Genomic DNA, 25263 nt, shown 5'->3' with positions numbered 1-25263 from the left:
AAATTTGTTAACATTTCGCAAAAGAAAGCCACACTTATACTTTCTATGAGGTGTACGGAATAACAATTTCCAACCGATCGTGATGATATTTAGCTGAAACGTAATGCTAGCAATTGTTTATAATTACCTAAATAACATTGGTTAAAAGATATGGATAATATTTTATCTGTGAATCCATCAATTACGTAAAACAGTGCCTGGTATACATTTCATAATAAAATCATCCTAATATCAGAAAAAAAACCTAAACTTTATATCTACCATGGATCAGGATTTTTTAATCGCTCAACGGTAATGTCCCTTGCCTCGTCTGGCCATTTGGTTTATTCAGAGGCGGCCAAACCGGTCGGTGAGTGGCGTACCACATTGGCATCGAGCAGAACGATAAATCGTCTAGTTTCTCCTCCGCTGCCTCCATTGCTCCGTCGCGAATAATTACTAGTAGCTGATGGTTGTAGTGAAACCCCTCCGCAACTCTATCCCGTCTTGGGGGACAAGTTTCAGAACTACACTTGTAGTAGACACTAGATTCCTTAGCCTACCCACACAAGTCCACAAGCTACGCGCTTCAATTGCAGCCGATAGTGGGCAAATGGCCACGACGGCAGCTGCATCAGCAGCAACATTCCAAACATGATGAATCTAAACTTGGCATCAACCGACGGTTCAACTTGTCTCGGGGCATAATGGCTTTTATATCCGTGTTTTCTTTTGAAGTTCTGTTCAATGGTAAAACAAACCCGAGCAAGCCAGTACGCGGTTTTGCAAAAAATGGCGGAGAAATGGTTTCAAGTGCAGCACTTGAATTTTAACTACCAACGTCTAAACTGGTTGTAAAACGTTTTCTCTTCGAGGGGGGAATTTCTACTCTAAACTGCAAGTTCTGATCTTTACGACCATTGCCCTGGGAAGTTGGAAGGCAGGATTGTGACTTATACAAGGGATAAACTGAGAAGCAAACGAAATTATTTAGTCACACAACTTCACAGTATATTCAGTGAAATGCAAAAACATAACATTTTACAGTGAAAAAACCCATTCTAATTGACCCCTTTTTTCAGCAGTGAACTCGAGTTTGAAACTAGTTCAGTTTATGATACTGGATGTTACCACTTTTTCGTCCCCTAACATTGAAATGGGTAATGTTTGATAAAAACTGATTTTATTAAATCATCTGTGTAGTAAACGCCGATGCTCGGTTTAATGTGGCCAATTGAAAATTTGTTTTGTATGCGAATTCTCTCCACTCCAAAATCTCCACTTCCAAGACTACCACTCAATATTTTCATTCGTGCTAATTTATCTAGTTGCTTAGTTTTATCAACGCGATGAGAAGCCGTATTGGAATTTGTAAACGTGATTCTTCTTCTAGTTTTAGAGATTTCATTTTGTAACATTTCAACAATTACACCATTACTGTAAAAGTAACATGGAACAACTGTTTTCCTTTTTTGTGCGAAGTGGATTGCCTAAAAATGATTATCGGTAACTAAAGGAGTGCCTGCGAGTGAAATATTCGTGAACAAAAATGAGAAAGTATTTAAAATATACGTTAAATATATTGAAAAACTTTGACCTTTAAATATGAATAACAATCAGACAAGTCGGTTCATACCTTTAACTTTCAAGACTATCCAATTCGTTAATTACGATCACGATCGCAATTACCATTTTCGCATGCAACTATGACGATCAGCAAAATCGACAAGCACACTAATGCAGAGTTATTCACTGGTCCCTTTGGGCTACACGTTGCGCAGCAACTCTCTGTTTATAAACAAAACACGCCCAAATCGTACGTAAGTAGGATCTTTACTCCACACACTTTTTGCCTTTTACCAGAAATAAACAACCAAGCTGAAATCCTCATCAAACCATCGATTATCAGCTGTTATTTTATTTGGCCATTCCAGCGGAAGGCCACATTAGATATTCGGTGAGAAGTGGCAAAGTGGATTCGGCCTAGCTCGAAAGCCCTACTGGCACCAGCGTTGGGAAGCAGATTGCTTACGGGCGGGCAGCATCGCGCTTTTTCTCCTTTTTTTGGGAGGTAATAATTTATCCGCGGAGAAAGTTGACTAACCTGTTGCGAACAAGCTCGCAAGCGAACAAAAACCGGGTTCGGCTTGATTTTGGATTCCGAAATGTCAAATTTCGTTGTAGCGCGATGCGAGTGTGCGCGAAGAAACATGCTAATTGGAGGCTTAACCACAGGGTGTAAACCGACTTGTCGCATCTTCGGCTTCATAGAATCGATTCAAATAATGAAATTTTGTATTGTCCTAGTTTTGAGAGCCTAATCTTTTTCGAATGACGTGCTGATCTGTCCGGTCGTGGTGCAACCCCACTTCCACACTGCGGAACGGTTCAGTGAACCACCGACATTGCTGTTGGAGGTGTCGTTAATGCTAGCTCTAATGACTTCGGATTCCGTCCCAGTTGGTAAAACGCAGTTTGGATGGCATTAAAACAAATGACATAACGTACATCATATAGATATGTTTGTTGGAGATGGAATTCCATAACCACTTATGAAATATTGGACAGCGTAGCGGGTTTTGTTAGCCGAAACTATTGACCTTGACGAGTACTAATTAGAAATATGAAGTTGGGTTTTTGTCGGACTGCATAGCATAGTCGTGGAAAGTGACTTTAGCACCGACTGGGTTCAACCGGTAAAAGTAAACGCAAAAATAGTCAATTGCACACATGAATTGCACACACGGATGACATTTTTTTCCTGGATTCAGAATCACATATGAAGTTTTGCTGCACGCAATCGACTGCTTGGTAAGTTATTAATCTTTTCTATCCATCATAAGTACCGTTCTGTTTGCGCATTGGTTAGAAATATGATCATGATCGTTGTTTTCGCATGATATTACAACACAACTCGTGAGCATATATAGTACGCAGTTACTATATCGTCGATTTGCGTGCCGGGAACCAGATCCAACGGCCACTCCATCCCGGAGCCAACGTTCGGCTACAAAACTCGCTTGTCGAGTTCTCATTTTTCCAGTCTAGCAGCAGCTTAAACTTACAACGTTCGGGATTGGACAGCCGTCCGTTAGGATTTCATTCTTAGCACATTCTAACGCGATTATCGGCTTAGGTAGCAGTGTGCATGATGTGGAGAACATTTCAAATGCGGTTGCATAGAATTGTGCCAATTGTACTGCTATATTGCCACGACATGTTAATCTCTTATTTGGGGAGAAAATGTTAAATTTGTTTGGTTAAATTTTCATCTTATTTTATTTTGACCTTCTTCATCTAATTAGAGCGGTTCAAACCATTATTTCCATAGTTAGCTTGGTTCAGCTTTTAGAGTCGTTCTACAACCATTTTAAGCTGAATTCGTTTTTCATTCTTTCAAGCCTCTTAAAGAATTTTCAGATGTTTCAAACTACATTTACGAAAGTTTTTAAGTTTTTTAAATTAGGCTTGGTATTTTTTCTCCTTCATATTTGCTGGTCTCGAGGTATGATGCTGACCTAATTAGCCAGTCGTCGTATGTTCGAATCCCGACTCTGGAGAGACTGTTCGTATCAATAGAATCGTAGCGCAAGCCCCGCAATTGGGTCCAGTGTTCTAATAGTTGGCTGCGAAGTCTGTGTCCTATAAATTGAAAGGTTAAGTTCGACAGCGAAATGTTAGTAGACACTTGAGCTTTTCTTTGTTTTTCATACTAATTTGTAATCAATTTTTAGCATTTTTCTCTGATTTTATTGGCGATTCTCCGTTGAAACGGTCTCTTTTCAATTTGGAATGAATTTATAATGTGGCCTTTACACTGTTTTAGGTTTTCCAGGCATTTTGGTTGAATTTTGACCATGTAATTTATTGGTCCTTCTAACTAGAAGTTTAAGATATGTTCGAGGTTATTTTATTGCTCTTCAGGCCACATTCTTTTTTAGTTTGTTTTGACTAAGCTTCTTAAGTGCCTTCATTTATTTTGCATCTGATAGATCTAGCTTTTAGTAGCGCTTTTGATAAAATTTGGTAAATTTGTACATCTCATTGAAACTTAAGGTTTTTTTCTTTTTCACTTTTAAACAATTTCTACCGCTTTTTCGGTCACCGGTTCGAGGAAAATTTTCGCTTGTTTTCTTACCTGCAGTTGCGTATTTTGAATTTTGAGTTATTTTTTCTCTATCGTATTTTAGCCACGTTATACTCAAGATTATTTGCTTCTTGACTCCTTTTGGATTTTAGGGATGCATTTAGCATAAACTTATGTATGCTCTCTATCTACCTTTCAGACGTTTTAAACATTTTTGAGGTTTATCAGGAATATATTTTTAGTTGCAGCTTCGGCTTCGTCCTGGCGTGAGGTAAATTCAACCTCAACTTTTGAACTTGTTGAACTGAAATTGGAATTATATTCTTTGTTTACTTTCGGTTTTAAATGTTTTTAATTAGTTTACTTCTAGGAGCGTTTTCATGCATTTGGGTTAATTTTGGTGTATTCGTTTTTATCGTTTTTTAACTTGTAAAAATATTTAATTTTTTTTAAACCTTTTTGTTTTAGTTTCTTTTTTATTTTCTTCGAGCAGTTTACAATTATGCCCGAAATCAAAGTTTGTTTCGGCTATTTCTGTATATAAAAAGCTTTTTCCAAAAATTTTAGGGTAAGTTTTGGCTATTTTATGTTTGGCCTTCAATTTTGTTTTATTTCAAGTTAATCTAGAGTGGATTTTGGAAGCTATTGTGTTGTTCATCTGATGTTAAGAAGTGTTTTTAATCATCAAAAGCAAACATTGCTATTATATTTCTTTCGGTTTTTTCTTGACTATAAAAGCCGTTGCAACATTCGGATTTTTTGCAGAAAAGTTTGTTTTGCAACAATCAGTATGACATCAACATTTCGGCTTTTTTGTAACAATAATTTACAGTAACATTTGAAATTATTTTTAATTTTAGTCTCTTCAATCTTCGAAACCGTTTACAGGAATCAATTTCTGTTTTGCCCTTTTCTATTCTTTAAGTGCGTTTCTTAGCCAAGTGTAAAGTATTTTAAAAAATTGGAGTTATTTTTCTCGGTCTTTTAGCGGTCTTTTCGGTCTTTTAGCGTTGTCATTAAACATGTTGACCTATATTGTTTTCATTGATTGATTAGCTGGTCTTTTCTGGTTTTCGGTTTTAATTTTTCATCATTACCGTGCTGAATCGAAACCCGTACAGTATCGAAATCCGTACACCTTGATGTTTTTTCAGTTTTAAGCATTATAAAAATGAAAATTCATAAGGTAGTTACATGTACATTGTACATGTAATCATCATATGAATTTTCATTTTTATAATGCTTAAAACTGAAGAAAAACATCACGGTGTACGGATTTCGATACTGTACGGGTTTCGATCCAGCAAGGTAATCATTCTGGTAGTGATCGGGAGAAATTTTAGACTATTTTAAGATAAACCCACGACCACGATCATTTATTGCAAAAGGGGTTTTAGGCCATTTCAACTTATCTGGGAATACGCTTTTGATTAATTATTCCGTATTTTTTGGGTGCCTTTAATTTTAATCGATTTTTAATGCTAAATTTGATTTTATAGTACAGTGCTGTTGCGATTTGAGTCCACAATTTAGTGATTATTAAATTTATTTGATCCATTAGATTCAATTGGTTTGAAAAAATGTATGATTGTATTAAAGAACACCTCTAGAGAAATTCTACCAGGTATACAACCTTAGGGGTTGTATGAAATGGTGACGTATATATATTAATTTTAACTATTGTTTATCATATTTAACTACGCCTGTTATACAACGTGTATCTCCAACTGTTATAAGGGCCCCACTTGTTGTCGTACTAAGAACAAGAATGAAGTTAAATTTGCTACACGCTGTCTTCTGTATCGAGTTGAGCGTAGATTTTTGCAATGTAGGTGAGGCGACGCAGACTCGAGAATAAGAAACGAAACAAAACACCTTCGATACTACTGAGTGGTTGTCATGAACACCAAAAGAAAATTTATGCTTTCCTGATGCGGATATCACCTGTTTCTAAGATTAACTAATTTGTGTTTTCGAAATTGGACCGATAACGGGGTTCTACTGGGTACAAAGGAAAAATTGAACCGGAAAATCGAGGGTTATATCTTATTGTGACAAACTGTTCGTAGGCAACACTGCCGTTCTTCTTTGGTGCCCCGGTCGTTATTGTAAAAATGATTATTGAGAAATACATGAATATTTTACATTAGGTTAGTAGTTGCGAAAATTTTCATAACTCTTATCTTCAACCATTCATAATTCTGAAAAGAACCGATTCCGTAATTTCCAACTAGAAATGCGTGCTACAGAACGCTGATGATCGCACCACCGGTAGCATTGAACCTCTAACAGCTATACTCCACTCGTTACCGTGTGACGAACAAGAATGAAGTTGAATTTTCTACACGCAGTCTTTTGTATCGAATTGAGTGTAGATTTTCGCAATGTAGGCGGAGCGACGCAGAATGAGAAACGAATTACTCGAGAATGAGAAACGAAACAAAACACTTTGCTGAGTCAAAACATGTAGGCAGTGGAATTTATTCCGTCCATGTTATTGTTATCCGTGCTCGGGAAGTAAGGCAATATCGAGGAAAGTGTATGGGAATTGGAAAAGCAATAATGTTAAACATTATACCAAACAATTGTCACCCATTTTATCTATCCACCGACACATAAATGACTAAGATGCATTAAGTCGTTCGCTTGCTACAATCGTTTGGAATCTGACGCAACATTTGCAAGTTTCATTTTCAGTTTTACAAAATGTACTCTAGTATAGAAAACAAAGTCATAGTGCTGCGTCAAAACTTGTTCAAAAATTACGATTTTGCTACAGAATTGCCATGTTTATTGTACGACTTTCATGCAAAGCCGCTGTACATAGTCTGAGCCACTGTCAATGATTGTGCACTTCTTCCAGCACTTTTTAGATTGAGCAGTCCACTCGACAATGATTAAGTAATTACCCGAACGCCGATGGTGTAGTGAAAAGCTTAACATACTTTTCTACCACAACACGCTGCATAGTTTCACCGTTCGCTATGTCGTACTGTTTCTTCCACATTCCCGGAGCGGTGCTAGCAAACGTCTTTCCAGGGGACTGAAGCTGGTCACTCCTAAAACTGGGTCGGCATCCATTAATCGTACTGGAAATTACACTTTTTCTTAGATACATGCAAGTAAATTAAATTTGATTTATTTCGCACGTACATCGCATTTCGGGTAACTTCAACTAACGATTTAAATTTTGCTACGATTTAAAACCCGTCTGAACAATTGTATGAACCATGAAAGCAAAACGGCAGCTTGCGCCTTCTCATTTGACAGACACGCATTTGAGCATCATCATTCGATGCGTTTGATTACCACGGATCAAAGTCCTCTCGAAAATTTGTTCACACTATTCTTTCTTTACAGTGGCAAATTGCTGGTGAAATTTTTTGCAAATCTTTTTGTGCAACAATCATGCTTGCTGCAGACAGAGTGGGTTTTTTGAAAGTGCTTTCAGTTCGAACCCGATTCGGTCGGAGTTTGAAGCAAGTTGAAATGTTATAATTGTTAGCACAACCATAAGAGTAGGCATACATAAAACGCCTTTTAACCTTGTTTGGATTTTTTCTTCCAATTGGCCTGCGGTGAATTTATCCAATACACCTAAACTGCAACACTTATGCTCTGATCTGCTCTATACCGAACCCATTGTTGCAGGCGAAGATCGAACGGCAGAAAAGGCAAAGCAAATACGAAATTTCTCTTTTTACTGGGCCATTAAATTAGTTAAAAAAATTACTGATCTCGTATCGGTATTCGCAATTTCGGCGCAAGTAAGACGCACAGGAGAAACGAAAAAAGCCGAAACGCGGAAACGTGGAAACCGGTGGGTGACTGCAGGTGTAAGCAATACCAAAAAACTGCGATGGTTCATTTACCGGCCACTGCACTGTAAACAAAACAAACACTCGGACTTCATTTTCCAAACAATTAATGTTAATTAACCGCTCGGATCGTTTTTCGATCTCGTCTTCATTATTTCTTCTGTTTTTTGTGTTAGCTTGGCGTTTGAAGGAAATATTCAGAGCGTTTCATACGCGTCGGAAATTGTAGTCCCGTCACGTGATTAGTCAGAAATCCCACATATATCGTATTTTATGACGATTTTGGTGCCCCAAGCCACCAACATTTTTTCAGAGACTTAAATAAGTTTCCTCGTAAACTTAACGTTTAAACGACGAATCCACAATTATTATGTGACATTTTGACGCAATTTGAGGCGTTCCGACGATGCACGATGGGTTTAGTGCAGCATTTTTTTCACTTTTGTTGACCAGTGTAATAAAAAATGATCATGTACAATCGATAGTACACGATTCATTCAATGACAAACAGAAGCTTAGACGTTAGACCCGGGAACATTTTGCTGCAATTTTCTAGGTCATCAATCAATAGTTTTATCGTAGTCATTAGTCACCTCGGAATAACTGGCCGACAACAAGCTGCGAGCTGGACAATCAAGCACACGGTGATCGTTTTATTGCCGCTATGTAATGCACCTTTCCGCTCTGTAAAACTCTGCAGCCGGCGGCGGCGGCGCGGCACACTGGAGGAGATGCTCTAGCGCAACCGCCTCCACCTTAAGCTCAGCGGGACCGGTTCTGCTCGGTACACCGCAATCGAACACGCCAGCGCGATTCCGAAAAAGGAGACCGGCTGTTATCTAATTGAATAACGCACCACGTATGCCACCTTTGAGTGCACTATTTTGGAACATGGGGGAGTGATAAACAATTCCTGGCCGAGTCGAGTTTTATTGATGCTATATAGGAAGATCTACGTTGTGGTTGCTGTTTGTGTGAATAATAATTATCCATTATAGCTGCGCAAGCACCGCCTTTTTGCGGCACTTGAGAATGCATATCGCGTACCATGGAAGATCAGTGCACACAACTTAATAGAAGTACGGAACTGACTTGGCTGGTTGCATTTTACTTTCCACTCGGGGAGCAAAGCATTCTTGAATGATGACTGAAAGCGCTTCGTCGTTTTAGTGACAAAGCAATAGAAAATGCAAGCTGCTAGTTTCCGAAACATTTTCCTATGCCGTCTTTCTTTCAATGCCAGGGGGATTAAAAACGCGAAACCGACCGAAGCGAGTTCGCAAGGTTTCGTAGATTGCTCAGCTGAGCTTTAAAAGTGAGCAATAGTTCCGGCACGGGTCTTGTTCGGTGGGAGGGCACATCGCGGGTGTTTCTTGTTGCGTGACGCGTCGGTATAAGTTTGTCTATGATTCGAAGGTTTTTCAAGGTTTATTAAGTCTGCACAGCTGCTATGAATAGTTGAAGGTATGGTTGAGAGGTTGCCAAATTTTGTTGGTATTGAATAAAAGAAAATATTTCGATTTATTTTTCTCTGATGAGAATATAATCATGATGCATAAAACATATTCAAATTTACTGCCAAATTTTATCCGTCTTTTTCCAAAATTTTGGGCATCCATAACTTTTGAAAACCACATAAAATTTCATGTATTTTTCACCAACTGATTGCATAATAATGAAAAAAAATGTGTTTCTTTTATTATCAAGATCCATCAGTACAATATCGGCAATATCGACATTTTACTGTCGATTACACTTACCAACACTTTTTCAGGGACTCAGATGGGTTTTCCCGTAAGAAAATGTAGAAGCGACGAACCCGGTGAGCAATTACTCTGCGGCCTTTTCATCGCACTTTTGTGTTTACTAGTGGCACAAAAAACCGCAGGAATGCTTAAAAAGCTGTAATCATTTTTGGGCAACTTTATTTTCGGTTTTGCGACCAATGTTATATACATTGGAAAAAATGTATTTGACTTATCTAGAGCAGAAATGCTGTGAAGGAACTTCCATAAATTATGTAATACTTAGGGAGCGAGGGTGAGGTTGGGGACTTGCGCAGCATAAAAAAAATTCGTGTGGCATATGACAAAAATTGGGAACATGAATTAAAAAAAATAAAACACATTTAAAGAAATACATTTTTTTTCAAATCCACAAAAAATGTTTCAAAAATTAAAAAAATTTATAAAAACTGTTTTTTAGGAAATGTGTAGAAATTTTAAGGGGGTTAGTCGGAAATAATTTTTTTTTATATATTTATGAACAACAAAAAAAATTTCGATTGTATGAAGTAAAAAAAAAAAATTGTATATAATCAAGTCCAATCTGTATTTGAAATTTTTAAAACTTTTCACAATCTTTTACATATTTGATATTTTTGAATTCGTTGATATTTTCGTCGTTTATGATAGTTTTGACATTTTTGCCATTTTGACTTCTGTGTCAGATGGTCTCAGCGTACGATACTAGTACGATACATAAAATTCAGGCAACAGTTTTGTAAGGAATTTGTATTTAAACCAGTTAATTCCGCAGAATAATCGGAATGAACGAGCAGACAATCAAATAACATAGGACTGTTGCACACTCCTTCCTCTGCAGGGAGTAAAGAGAAACACCTGTTTTTTTAAATTGAATTCCGGTGCCCGCCCACTTTTCTTTTCACTTAGGCCTTTTATTCCGCTTTACTGGGAGAGTAGCTTTCTTTCGAATGATATACTATTCAATTTCGTTCTCATTAAGAGCCGCGAACCGCGAGACCGCCGTCGAGTGCAATGCCACTAGTGCGGTAAATTTCCCATAATCGTGTTGTATGTTGATAACTATTGAATTGCTGTATGCTGCACCCAATATGTTCAGTGTACCGAAACTTGTGGACTGTTTTGTTCAATGCAGCAGTCGGAACACGGATGACCATCGACCACAGAGCAGGTCGATTGAGTCTAAATCTTGAACAACCTGACCAAGAGGGTCAACAAGCAAATTCAATCTCGAACCTCAATTCTTGGCATGACTTCCATCGAGCAAACGCGTGGTTGCACGTGATAATTCGCTCAATTTAACACGTACAGTTATAAGCCTCCACACCGAAAGCGAACCGTTCCGTTAGTCGACGGCGGTCGTCGTCGCGATGGCGGGAGCCGCTGTACTGCCAGACAGGGAAGGAGATTGGTTTGCTGATTTACATGTCTTCGCTTATGAATATTCGTATTTTTTGTTTGTTTGTGATGAGAACATATACCGAACATTTTTGATAGATAGTTCATGTGCTCTAAACCTTACACCCTAACCAGGGGACGGTATTACATTTCTTAGCGGAATCATCACCATTATCTAGTAAAAGTGCTAGACGGTCAATCCATCAATGTATGCAGATGATTATAAACCGAGGAGAGATTGAAGATGTGGTGTTTATTATGTTGACTGTGTTATTGCTTTTTAACGCTTTTGTCTAAACGCGTTGTACTTTTAACTGATGACTCTCAAAATTGAAAGGCAACTCTGCTTACGTGATTTGTCAACACAAATATTACCAGAACCAGTTTTGTTATGATAAAATACACGAAGACTTGAAACTGTGAAGTGTAAAAAGCGTGAGTAACACATTATAAACATTCCATTATAGCGTCCACCATTACGATGAGTAAATCCGTCTCCATATTGGCGGGAAGAAAGATTTAGATTTGAGTGGCCTTGAACATTTTTTAACATACCGAGGATCGGAAAATCCATGTTAGATAAGAATAATTTAAATAGTTATGACTCAAATAACTTGAAAAATTCTGTCTGAAATACTAGAAATATTCTACACAACCAAAGCTATTTTCTGTCCACAACCAAATCATTTTCCGAACAATCAAATTTATGTTATTTGAGATTGAATGAACACTGGCAACATTAAACATTTTGTGAAACTTATGGAAATAATTTAAATTTATGGAAGATATAAATTAAAATCCTGATCATTCTTCAAAAGCCATTCGATGCCTACTAAAATATTCTCAGTTCATCAAATGCTTGCAATTAGGAAATTCACACAATATCATCTTCAAATTTCACACAATATCATCTTCTCCACTATTACCAGATACATTCTGCAAAAACGAAAAATAAATATATAACGTTCAGATAATCAGATTACAATCAATAGTAATTTCCACACAACTGAATGGGTTACAAAAATCGGAATATTGTTCTATAGACAAAACGCACAACATTTCTGCTATGTGACAAATATTAATATTATTTCTATACTTGGGAGTTGAAAATGAAGCACAAGAAATTAACCCTCTGCGGGTGCATCACACTAACATAGATAGAATTAAAAATAAGAACCTCTATTTCTAAGCAAAACAAATCATAACAACATGAATTTCATTAGGTCTCATTGTAGCCTTCCCGATATAGTGCGGTAAGACGTAGTCCTACGTCAAAATTCAAATAAATTTGATGAGAATGGGGACTCTTAGCTATTGTGGAAATGCAGAACGTTTTTCATTAAACACTTTAAGTTTTGGGTTGTGCCAGAGTTGCACGAAGCCGACGTTATGACGTGAAAAATTGTCCCCGAACCAAACTGTGACCGCGAATGAATCGGATGTCAAAATTTGCTTTGCAACTTCGATTTTTTGGTTAGGTAGTTAGTTTTTCCTATTTCCGCAATATAAAATGGCCAACAAAAAAGAGACAATCTTGTCGGAACCATCGCTTAAGTTCTGACAACTTTACAGTGCTAGAGCTAGCAGTACTTGGTTATGTATTTATTACGTAGGTTTCGGACTCGCCGCGTTTGCAAAATCCAAAACGAGTTCTATGGGTGGAAACGGCTACGCTTTTAGGTACGCAACCTTGATGAGTTCCGTTTACTGAACTTCAAACTAGGTAGCAGCCCGTTGCACAATGCACAGCCGTCACCGTTTTAGTGTTAAACAATGTGTGATAAATATTGCGCTCGTTACCGGAATATAGAATGCCGGTGGGTGGTCTTGTTAGACTGAACAATGTCTCAAGTCACCCAATTCCTAATTCGTTGTAGGTTTTGTCTACCCACAAGGAAGCTAGCGGTTTGCTACGGCCTTGCCTTTCACTATCCAAAACAAATACCGTTCAGATGGATTGAGTAGTCTGCCTTCATTTACGACACCTAACCAAAAATAAAACCAACCAATAGATCTTACGTAAAAGCTGCCAAAATTGACCGAAGGTCGACTTGGATTTGCGTGTCGATATGCGAAAATAAAGCGCGGGCATGTTTTTGAACTTGAACTTGCGTTCATCACATTGAGCAGCGCGGTAAAGTCATACGTGCCGTATGGTTTTCTGCGCAGCGAATGTTGCTTTGCTGTTCACAGTTTGCCTTTTAGCACAGCAGTGACGAACGTGGGACCTCGGAAAAAACTGCAGCAAAATCTACCATTAACTCACACAAATGAGTATGCTACGATTTTTGTTGATTCGTTTTCCAACTCGATGATAAAACCAGCAAATATTCGTTAGTTTTACCGGGGAATTTCAACTATCTTCACCGATCCGGCCAGACTTTAGCAGCTTCAGGTCGGATCGTGGCGTTTTTTTTTTGTAACCTCCATGACGGCGACCGAGAGTTCAGCGACTTTTACGTACTCTTCTTTAGCCGTCGTCGCATTTGGCAATTCGTTATAGCGCTTGTTCGTAAGCTCTTGAAAACACCGCGTCTTATCGGAATGGTTGGTGGGTGAAAGCGCTGCTGCTCCGGGCAGGATCCTCGACGGCAGCGCTCTACACTACGAAGACAATAACGATGATGATGACGACGACGGTTACCGGGAATACAAATGACTGTGTAGTGCAGTCCGCCACAAGCGAAGAAGTTCCCTGTGTGGCTCTTCAGTGGTCTGCGGATGTTGAAAAGCAAGAAACCTTTCCTTAGCGCGATGGTCGAGCTATGCAATACGAAGAGTAGCCGATGATGTGGCGGAACTTGCATTCTTACTTACTTCATAATACATGGCTTGTACATTGACCAACCGAACGAAGGAGGTCTCTTCGTCCCATTCCCGCCACGAAATGATGCCGCGCGGGAAGTGATTGTTTTTCTTTGCTCTTCAGGTTTCATGTTGGATAGAAGTTTTTTTTATGGCCATGGTCGTAACAAACGACTGACTAACGTTCTTCGAGTTCTCTTTCGTACTCCTACACTTGGCCGTGCAGGTATGGCACAGGATGATGATTGCTAATGGCGATGTTATGCTGCTAGCAAAACATATTCCAGTTCGTATGAGATAAGTTTTCTATTGATTTTATTAACAAAGCCTGTTGCTCGATATTAAATTCGAATTCATGTGCATGTTTCAATCAGTTCTTCCTATTTGCTGGTCAGCTGGTTTTAAACTATCTGAGTCGTTCTCTCGAAGAGCATCCATTTTCGAATATTTTCTTAAAACACGTTCCAGTGTTATAATCATTGGTAGAACACGTGAAGATTTATTACAATTGTACCCGTCTTTGCTTCCGGTTTACAGTTAATTCAATTCGTGACTCGCTAGTGAGATGGAGCATGAACATTGCATGTTCATCAACGTAAATGTATTCATTCAAATCATTTTGTTAGGAATAGAAATTTCATCCGCTTCAAAATGTTTTCAGAATAGCTGGCGATTTTTTATTATTCAACCGAGATCAGACGCTCTTATGTGACTTGATTAGAGTTTTTTTATTTTTAAAGCAGTGAAATGTATCACCTACGAAAAAAAATATTTCGTTAAAAATTGGGTGGAATGTACAGAATTCATAAAAAAACAATGGTAAATAGAGGTTTTACTCAGAGATCAAACTAAAAAAAATAGAAGATTAAAGCTTTTGAACAATTTCTGTAAATTTCGGTGCCCCTAGTGAAAGATAGCTTTTTCAGAGACTCAAATGAGTTTTCTCTCATAAGCCAACGTAGAAGCGATGAAACTGGCGAACAATTACTCTGCGGCATATAACTATTTTAGGTTTGAGGGCAACATTTTTTTCGGTTTTGTTGTTATTAAACAACAAAACTAACATTACAGGTCGGACTAATTAACCATGCCACACTGTTTCCAAACTGACGCAAAAAATGATTTTAGAGCCGCATTCTATAGATTCTATAGAAGTTGCAGTTTTGTGACTAATCCATTTAACAGTTCTACAATATTGTTTACTATAACGAAACGAACGATTTCTTTAAAGGAAGTTTATTTTTATCTCACATATTTCTTTGGTTATTGACGATTTTTACTTAAATAATGCACTATCTTACACTAATTATTTTTTACTTTAAAAAGTTGATTTTGGAGCCGTAGTGTCTTCAGCAAAGTTATTTTGTTATTTATTCTTTATTTTATATAAGTTTGAGTTCTGTGATTATTCCACAGTTTAAGTGAGAAACAAATTTTATTTTTCTTATTTTTATATATAAAAATCCATTATGCTGAGTAAAGTTGTGGCACATTTTATAGCAAACAACTTTGTCGAAGACACCATATTGCTATCTGCCAATTTAACCCTCTAGTGCCCAAGTTAATTTTCAGACGGACTTCGAAAAAATCACTATGCATTTTTATAAACATTTTTTAAGTATTGATTGGAGATTTTTAAAGGTTCAACTGGAGACCGTCTGAAGGCGGCACTGGGCACTAGAGGGTTAAATAAACTATTTTGAAGTTTTTCTGTAGAATGCTCCTCAAAAACATTTCAGTAGATTTACTTTTCATTATGATTCTCTAAAAAATTTCAATGTTCTGCATGCAATATTGTTCACTATAATACAACACACAAGATTACCGGAGGAAGTTAATTGAATGATGTTTTACGTATACTTCAAAATAAAAATAGTTTAGTCTGCAGATATTTGCCGATTTAAAAAATATCTGCTATTAAATAAGTGCGTTGTTTTAGAGTATATTGAAAAATTGATTTTGTGTGGCAATCTGTAAAAAACTACGAAAGTCTAGTTGGCGTCTTTGACAAAGTTGTTTATTAAAAAATGTGCTACAGCTTTGCCTGTCAAGTGGATTAATCACAAAATTGTAACCTCTATAAAATGGCAAATAATTAATGGATCAACCTTGCTGAAGGTACTAGGGTGCTAAAATCAGTTTTTTAGATTAAAATAATTTCGATCACGTTTTTGTAGCTTTGAAAACAGTGTGCACTCCTGTGAATTTTGGTGCCCCTGGCCTTTTCAGTTACGCGAAAAAAGCTCCCACCCACTCCAACGCGAACGTTAACCGTGCGCCTCCTTTCACTATTGACTCGGTGAAGACGCTAAGTTAATTACTCGACAATCTTCTATGAACGTTAATCGTGCGCCTCCTTTCACTGCTGAATCGATGGAGACGCCAAGTACATCTTTTTAGGGAGCGAGCCTAAGGGGAAATTGGGATATAGAGCTCAATAGTAATATTCTACTAGGTCGCTCAGGAAGGTCGTCTACATAGGGATGTAAAATGAAAATCTAAAATCGGAAATATGTCCAATTCCAAATGCTAATATACCGGTTATTTTCAATGGATTCAATCGATTGGAAAATCATCTATGCATCAGCCCAAATGCAGAAAATTGTAATTTGTTTATTCGAGCTATTATAGGGGAACTGCTCCATTATTCATCTCAGCCCATATATTCATCTCATACAACATGAAAACACAATTGAAAACAGAAAAAAATGCATATTTTCTAACTAAATCGATCTACTAATCCATGGAATGGATTCTTCTTAGTTCACTTTAGTTTTCTCATAAAGTAGAACCCTCAAAAACTCACTTAAAAGCTCTAAATTTGATATAATAGTCAGACATCTGCACTCCAAAAACACATTTATTTCAATCACCTACCTCAGAAAACAAAATCCGTGGATTGTTCAATACGGCTACAACGGGACTCGTTCAGCAGCCAACCAAAGTTTCTTTCATCACTAGCGGACCACTTTTTATTTTAATCACTAAACAAAATCACTCACTACACTAAGAATACTTTAATCTTTGAAATATTCACCTCAAATTTCTAAAAACAAGCTTAAATTAGCAGAAATATATGAGATGAATTACTGCAATTCCTAAATTTCAGCTGTATGTATTTTCATCTGTTTTCACTGCGTTGAAGAAAATCAAAAGTCGCCAAATCGGTTTCTGTTAATACGAACAAATCATACTGAAAATGTTGAATTATTCCGACACAATTGACATAAATGGACAGCACTGCCGTGGTTACCTACGTTACAATATTTGCACGTAAACACTACAGCGGATATCTAGGTAACCTACTACCATGGGCTGCGGCTACGGTCATTCATGATAATGTGATTCATTCATGATTAACAGTGCACTGCAGTGTGATGAATATGGAGGCGTCGTGAGATGAATAATTGAGCAGTGATTAAAGTTTTGAGATTGATATGGAAGCGTTGTACAAAATGGTTTGTTTTACAAAATTCAGGATAAATCTAGCTAAGTTAACTAAATATACAATACTGAACGATTCTATAAGAGCACGTAAGCATATTTTGTTTATTTGTTCAATGATTTCATGAAAATTTGTTGTTTAATCCGTGCATTCTTCGTGAATATCGGCTTAATGAGATGAATAATGGAGCAGTTACCATACTATTGAAAATTGTGGAGCCTTGTTGAAATTTCGATTTCGGCTTCGTTAGTCGTTTGCTGGCTTTCCCTAAAAAGGACGACAGAATAGTATACCTAGCTAGCCGGGGATGCTCTTTGTGGGCTACATAAGAGCCTGCTCCTGCTCAAACTAGTGATGGGAAATATCGCCCGAAGCGGGTATCGATAACTTTGGGATTTTTATCAATAAGTATCGTTATTTTGACAGTGATTTGACAATTGGCGATGAGACAAGTAAAAGAGATTTTAAGGCTGTTCGCACCTACGCGAATTCTCATATGTAAATGTCAATTTATGTGTGAAAACAAAAGCAAAAATATTTCCTTCCTATAATTTTTGAATGCTTTTACTATTTTAGATTCGATTACATATACTATGGACCGGGGTGAAATTGATCAATTTTTATAATGTTTCCCAGTTAACTAGCTTCATGTACATTTTCCCCGGAATAGTACATATTTAACACAAGTACTGGCATATGCTTTAGAAAACCACTATGGCTATTGGTTAAATTTCTATCGTCTACTACATGTAACAAATTCGAGAATTCTATAAGGTACAATGAGATAAATCTGGGTAAATTTGATAAGCCTTGAAATTCATACATTCTGTAGAAAATGTGCTTCTTTTCGATAAGATTTATTATGAAAATGATGATTTCTGAACTGAAAAATATCAATCACGGAAACGAAAATATCGATATTTCAGGGTAAAAACTATTCATTTTGGTTTACGAGCTGCAGTTTGCTAAATTTGCTCTCATTTGATCATCGTTCTATCGTTTTTTATTCGGTTTGTTGCAAAAGCTCAAAAACTAGCTCTGAAATTTAAATCTTTGTGGTTTCCTGCGAATTCATCAGTATTACTTTAATGGTATGGAGTTATCATTGTTAAAAATTATATTTTTTTGGCTTTTATCAAACTTTACTCAGTGCTCAAAATTTGACGTAATTAACCCATAATTATAATTGCTTTAAGTAAATTCAATACTTTTATTTTGTTATTTGGAAACTTGTTTGATCAAATGTGACTGAGTTTTGACTGAGTTAGAAGAATTTTTCGAAAATATGTAAAATGGCACCGTGCATGCAAGGGTTAACTTTGACAAGTATGTGAATCTTGCAAAAGTTGCCTTTAGGACACGTAAACATTTCCTAGTGTTGTAAGATCAATATCTTTTGATTATTATTTTTTACCACGAATTTTCAGGTGATCAATTTCACTCCACTGATTAATTTCACCCCATTCCACGGCACTTAATAGAAAAAACATTTTTTTTTCTTTTCAATTTCAAATATGACTTACATGAAGCTAAAACATCGTATGAGAATATTCATAAAATACGTAACGCTTGGAAGGGAGGAAGACCGGTTAAAAGTAAACAAATCAGTGTACACTGTTCAAATTTTTTCTTTTGGTTTAAATGCAGTTACAATACAAAAATAACTGTGAAATATATTTTCCTCATCCAGACGGGACACAAACCCGCAATTCCCGGCATGGTATTCCAGGCCAATTATACTACTGGGAAGGTAATCCTCCCTCAGAATAATATCGTTCACCCTCTACTATTACGTCCCGCTTCGATCAATCACACACTGCCTTGTGCAAGTTATTTTTGTAACTGAGAGATTGTCTCTTTCACACTTTGTATAGCGACTTACTATACCTACCGGTCAGTGTCAAACGAGACGTTCAGTTGGTGGCAGAACTTCCACCGAAACGTATCAATCTTTAAATATTTTTTTGTTAGAAATTTGTTTTCTGAATTACTGACTTCAAGAGAGTTAGTCGAAAACTAAATTCCTGTTTATTCAAAAAGTTATAAAACATTTATGCAAAATAAACAAAAAAAGTTCTTTTTCTGATTCGATTATATGTAATGAAAGAATGGAGACTATATATAGTCGAGTTCGACTTGACTGTTTTGAGATTTTACACATTTTGTAACGTTTCTGGCATTTTTGAATTTTTTTGTATTTTTGATATTTATGACACTTTCAACATTGTTTTTATTACATTTTTGACATTCGACGGGTTTCGCGTCAACTCGATCAGATGTTGGCAACACACTTTAGCATTCAATAAAACTTTGCATAGCTTGTTTTTGGAAATTTATCTAGACTAAAAGAGGCTAAAATTGATAAACCTATTTTTTATAAATCGTTATATCTGAATAAATACCGAGTGTGAGAGCAAGGTGTCAAAAGACGGCTCTCAGGAAATTGGTTGAAAATTTCATTAAGAAATATTGAAAGAATAATAATTTTAGGATTCTACACTGAACATAAGGGAAATCCCGTCTCAAGTGTGCGCACCTCATGTCAACAACCTTCTCAGATTTGGCTCAAACTTCAGGGAATTGTTCATATAAGGCCACAATACAAAAATCTTAACTGGGACCCTCATCAAAAACTTTTTTTCTTTTAATTATGGTTATAAGTACATAATGTCTAGAGATAGGCTGAACTCTTCAAAACTAATGAAAAAAATTAGTGGAGTAAGCTAAAAGAAATATCAATTTCATGCGTCAGTGTTGCCAAATATATTATTTTCGAATTAAAAAAATTGAATTGCATAAATCGGCAAATGAATATATTTAATGAAAGTTCCGAACAATATGGTTGCAGTGGTTCAAACCTCACAAGAAACGAGTATATTTTGATTTTGAATTTGATAATTTCATCGTGTTTCTGAGACAGTTTTACATGAAATACACTTATAAACTCACAAAAACTCGAGTTACAGCATTGTTAGGAAAGTAAAATTTTCTTTGGGCTTAAGTATTTTTTGTATGTTATAAAAAAGGACAGTCTAGACACTGCATTTTGAAGAAAACTGGTCAAGAAATCCAAAAAATAGCGATTTTGATTGATATTTTATTTTTACGTTTTTTGGCAAATGAAAATATTTTGATTTTGAATTTTACAAAAATTACATGAAAAACATTTATCACTCATAAGTAGGTGTTATGGGTAAAACTCGAATTGCCGCATATTTAAGAAATAAATACAAGTTTACTCGATTTGCTTACAATCACTGTTCCTCTTATGGTAATTCTAGATGATGCAATTGAAGATAATTAGCCAATGAATCGAGAAAATGAATAAATTTCGACCAAAAATATGCAGAGTTTAACAGGTAATCTGACTTTGACAAACGGGGGGTCATGAGTTCGGATCTTAGTAGAATCAGATCATTCAATGCCAAAGAACCTAAGCATGGGATTATTTTCAGGCTCCTCACTTACCTTTACTTGTCGTACAATACTGACTTCCCCTTGACAGAATAAGTCCCTCTCATATTCAAACCCTCCAGTCAGGGTCACATAACTGAAAATTCTCCAGGAAATTGGTTACACTTGTCAGAAAGAACGGTGTAGTGGAACAGTGAGCATAATAAAAGGATGAAAGCATACACACAAACACGGATAAACAATAAGCCTGCCGCTTACTCTCGATAGTGGTGTTGCTAATAACATAAGTGAGGAATACAACAGACACACGGGCAATACCACAAAAATTAACGTTTCTGGTCGCAAAATTCGATTCGCACGATTTTTATGGTAATCTATACAATAATTTTGGTTATACAAATATTGGTAGTTAATTTTTTTTTTCAAATTTGGAACTTACTCGTTTCCTTGCTTTGATGGATCCATGTGGACAAAATAAACCTGTATTTTGGGCTCTTGGGGGTCATATTGCATAACACTGTAAAGGTATATCGGTACGATTTGTTCTGTGAATCGATTACCTAGACTGACTAGTAATAGCAACGGAATGTGCATTTTCGACCCAGAAAAAACCAGCAACAACCGTTACTACTGCAAACTCGCTCCGCCAGGTGAACCCGCTTGATGCAACATCCTATATCATGTAAATTAGATCAGATACACGGCGCGCAGTGGACTTACGTGCCCATTCGCGATCGCCGAAGATTGCATAAATCCTGTTGTCAACTAGTTTTTGCCCGTCTTGTTCGCTGGTTTACTGAACCGTTTCCTTGCGGTTAACTACCGAATCGACACGGTAGTACGCATCGAGCAATGTGCGTCTGTAGGACCTTGTCAACGGCGTGGCGGCGCGGCACTCGACCAAGTATGTTTTTAGGGCTACCTGGAGCGCCGCCTAACTGTGTCTTCACGCGATCGAAGCAAACGACCGGTTGGCTTCAATAGCCGTGCAGCGTTTGCTTCTTCAAACGCTTTAAAACTGACTGACTGACACAAAACAAAATAAAATTGAAAAAAAAAAACGCCGCACGCCATGATGCAACCCACAGAGCACCGAGACGTAAGATAATGTTTCGCTGGTGGTATCCATGTATGTACATACACATCCTGGTACGGTTATAGTATGAACCTGCCATGGACTAGATAAAATTTATTATTTTTACTAGGCCAACATATCGAAACTGAACCTACTTTTACTTCCTCGAGACAATACGCACCTGCGGTGGTGGTAATCAAACAGCGTATGTTTCTAATATGTTCCTTTTACATCACTATGAAGTTGATCTATTCGGAAGCTCTCCACTCGGTCTCGGTTAAACTCCTTCTCCTGCTTTCATTGCTAGAAGATTATCTTACCCTGGCTGTCAGTTTCCAGGTGGCCATTTATCTGCAAAAGAAAATTTACCAATACCAACGCACCAAGTTTTTCGGTTGTTATTTGGTTAGAATATCGACTGCGATTTTTTAAGGCACTGAACAACTTTCAAAAAGGCCAGTGCCAACTAGACACACCCAACGGCGTCTAATTTGGTTAATTTTCCATACTTGGCAGACTCACCGATTGCCCTCGGTTGTGTTCGTGCTGTGGGACGCCATCGGATATCGCTAACATTTGATCGTTCAAAATAAATCTACACTGGACGGTGGCCTTGCCTGCAACGTGCTGCAAGTCAGTATCAAAGAGGATCAACGTCGCGTGACGAGTGAAAATGTGCAATTGAACTTCACCTCGAAAACGAAATCTAGAAACAATAATCAACCCGTCAATGGTTTCCAAATGCGCTTGGACCTTGTTATTCTTCAGTTTTGTTTCTTAGTAGAAGTAAAAATAGAGATATTGGGTATGTTTCTTTCTTGTTGACATTATCCACGGACGGAAGTCTCATGCTTGGCTGTGTGGATTGCCTTTTCTGTGTGTTTACCGTTTCAGCACCAGAGTCAAATATACACGCATTAGCAAGCATCTCTACTGATTCTAAAACGAAAGAAAAAATTGAAAATTCAGTAAACCATTACTTATTTTACATTTGCCTCGCTATTCCGAAGAAAAACAAACCTTGGATAATCAAATGCCATACCTTTTCCGGTTGGCACACTTTGTCATGTTCGAAGTGGGATATTATTCAGCGGCTGCGTAACCGCATGTCCACTGAAGCACAAACTGATCACCGACAGCCCTGATCCCGCTAGCTGAAATGGCAAAAATAAAACTATCTAACCGGATGATGAGAATAACCCAACTCTTACAGACTTCCCTACCCACAGCACCAAACTAAAAGGTCGTACGTTGGACGTATTCCTATATTTTACTCACCACCAAAATGTCAAAAAGTGCAACAAATGAAAAATGGATTGAAGCAATTGGGCACTTCTTCCACCGTCTTCGAAAGCAATGAGCAATCAAAACAATCAAGTTTCGTACAACGACACGAACATCTAATTGTTCACCAGCAGCAGGTGAAATGACTTATCCGATATCGAGAGATTCGGGTACCAGTAGCATGTTGATAACCCAACAACAATGAAAATGACATTTTCTTTTCCATCGGACGGGGTCAACCGCTGGCCACCTCGGAAAAGACCATTGTTCAATTGACTTTTGTCGAGATCATCTTGCTGCAAACCGTGAATCGTGGAACTAAATTGTTGATGACGGTATGATGATGAAGGTGGTAATGACCTCCCACGACTTTCTGTGTGGCAAGGGGTCACGGGCATCTTGGAGCCATTTTCCACCGTACCGCGCAGCATCCAAATTGAATGCACGCAACGCGGAGAAAAGGAAAGGAGGCTTGAGCTTTTGCAGTGTAGCAGACAGTGGTGGCAGTGGTTTCGTGCTCTCACTCTCGATTGAATCGCTCAACGATTTCGCGCGTTTTGCGCTCGTAAAGTCGGGTCGAAAAGAAAGATTTTTCTCGCCATGTCTTTTGTTTTGATTTTGTTTTTACCCACAAAGTTTTAATTTTTCCCTCGAAGTCGCTGAAGCTGTGTGTGTATGTAGGTGCATGGTCGATTGATTGTCGGATGATTATCTGGCACTTTCCCAGAGTTGCATGAATACTATGATTTCCAACGGCAAATTGGACTAGTTTATTTAAGCTCGTTTTGATTCCTATGATTCCAAACTAGCTGCCTATAGTTTTACTTGTGACATGGAGTTGCTGGAGACATTCGTGATAAACGACTTATTGCTGATTATTCGTTTTTATTTGAGCATTGTTTCTTCATGTAAAATTTTAGTAAAAATATTATTGCATTAAATCCCAAAACACGGAACAGCACTTGACATTTTGGAGCATGGTGAAAAATTTTCAAATATTGTAATTTTAAAATATTGTATTGCATAATATTTTGAAAATGTAGTCTACAACGGTTGGCGCAAATAAATACATAAATTATCGAAGATCGAAATTTTTCGCATTTATTTTTTTGAATCATGACTAATTTTTGAGAAAAAATAGTTAGCTTAGCTTACCCGATCAGTAAAACAAAACAAAAATGCAATAGAAGCTGTTAGTTTTGCTATGCGAAAAACCTATCAACCTGTGTTTTCAATTTAACAACACTCGTTAGGTGTTGAAATAACAGAAATTATAACAAAAATTATTCTACTAACTAGTATCAATCCCATATCAAACTTTGTTACTAACGTATCAACTAGCATATAGAACTAGTTGATAGCAACCATTGTTAGTAATAGCATGCTTTTATAGAGACGAATTATTTGGTAGATTTAGTTCAGAACAACTTCGTTTCAGGATTTGTTATCGTATCTCGTTCAGATAAATTCGCATCAATATATGTTATTTGTATCTCGTGTAGATAGAACTTTGATTTTTTTAGTTATGCTCTTCTGATCCGGTAGTTCTGACTGTATATATCTTTGGTTGCTACTCCATGACGGGTCCGAGGTCTCAAGATCAGTGCTGATAAAAGTCATATTCCCCAGCAAAATTCTTCGAAAATTACAGCCAATCATTTTCAATTTTCACTTCCAATGATCGCAGCACTCTTTCAGATACGCTAGATTTTCGTCCTAGTAACGTGCTGTACTCAGATGAAATAGATCGCGCGCATCGTTCACGGTTACGGAATTAAATTTGACGACAAATCCAACCAAATGATCTTCACTTCAAAGCGAAAAAGAAAAACAAACAGTCCACTCAACCAAAATGAACCTCACCGAAACACTTTTTCACTGACACTGACCGATGCCTTGACAATCTTCGTTAACTGATAAACTGATTTTGTTGTCTTGATTCCATCGCATGAAATATAATGAGGTGTTTTGACAGTTCACTTCCATGCAAAAACCGGGAAGGGAGAACTCTGTAAGGATTGTAAAAAAATAACGTTTATGGATGCTTTTTTTCACTTTCACTCAAAAGTGTCAACAAATATCAACCCTGCGGTCAAGATGCACAATGAATCAACTGAAAGAACGACTGGGAGTAGTAATTCCTTCTTACTATGCATCACTCAATGACCCGATTTTTTATAGACCAATGACGGCGC

The 25263-nt window shown here is 37.2% G+C and overlaps 1 protein-coding gene across 2 annotated transcripts in view; it reads left to right on the top strand.

The window, feature by feature from the left end:
* Positions 1-25263, top strand: part of LOC129719646 (ATP-binding cassette sub-family G member 8) — a 57133-nt gene that overhangs the window by 2349 nt on the left and 29521 nt on the right. The window lies entirely within an intron of this gene.

This window comes from Wyeomyia smithii, chromosome 1 (assembly GCF_029784165.1).
Source record: "Wyeomyia smithii strain HCP4-BCI-WySm-NY-G18 chromosome 1, ASM2978416v1, whole genome shotgun sequence".
NCBI lineage: Eukaryota > Metazoa > Arthropoda > Insecta > Diptera > Culicidae > Wyeomyia > Wyeomyia smithii.
Note: the sequence above shows the minus strand (reverse complement) of the source record. Positions and strands in the feature narration are given on the sequence as shown.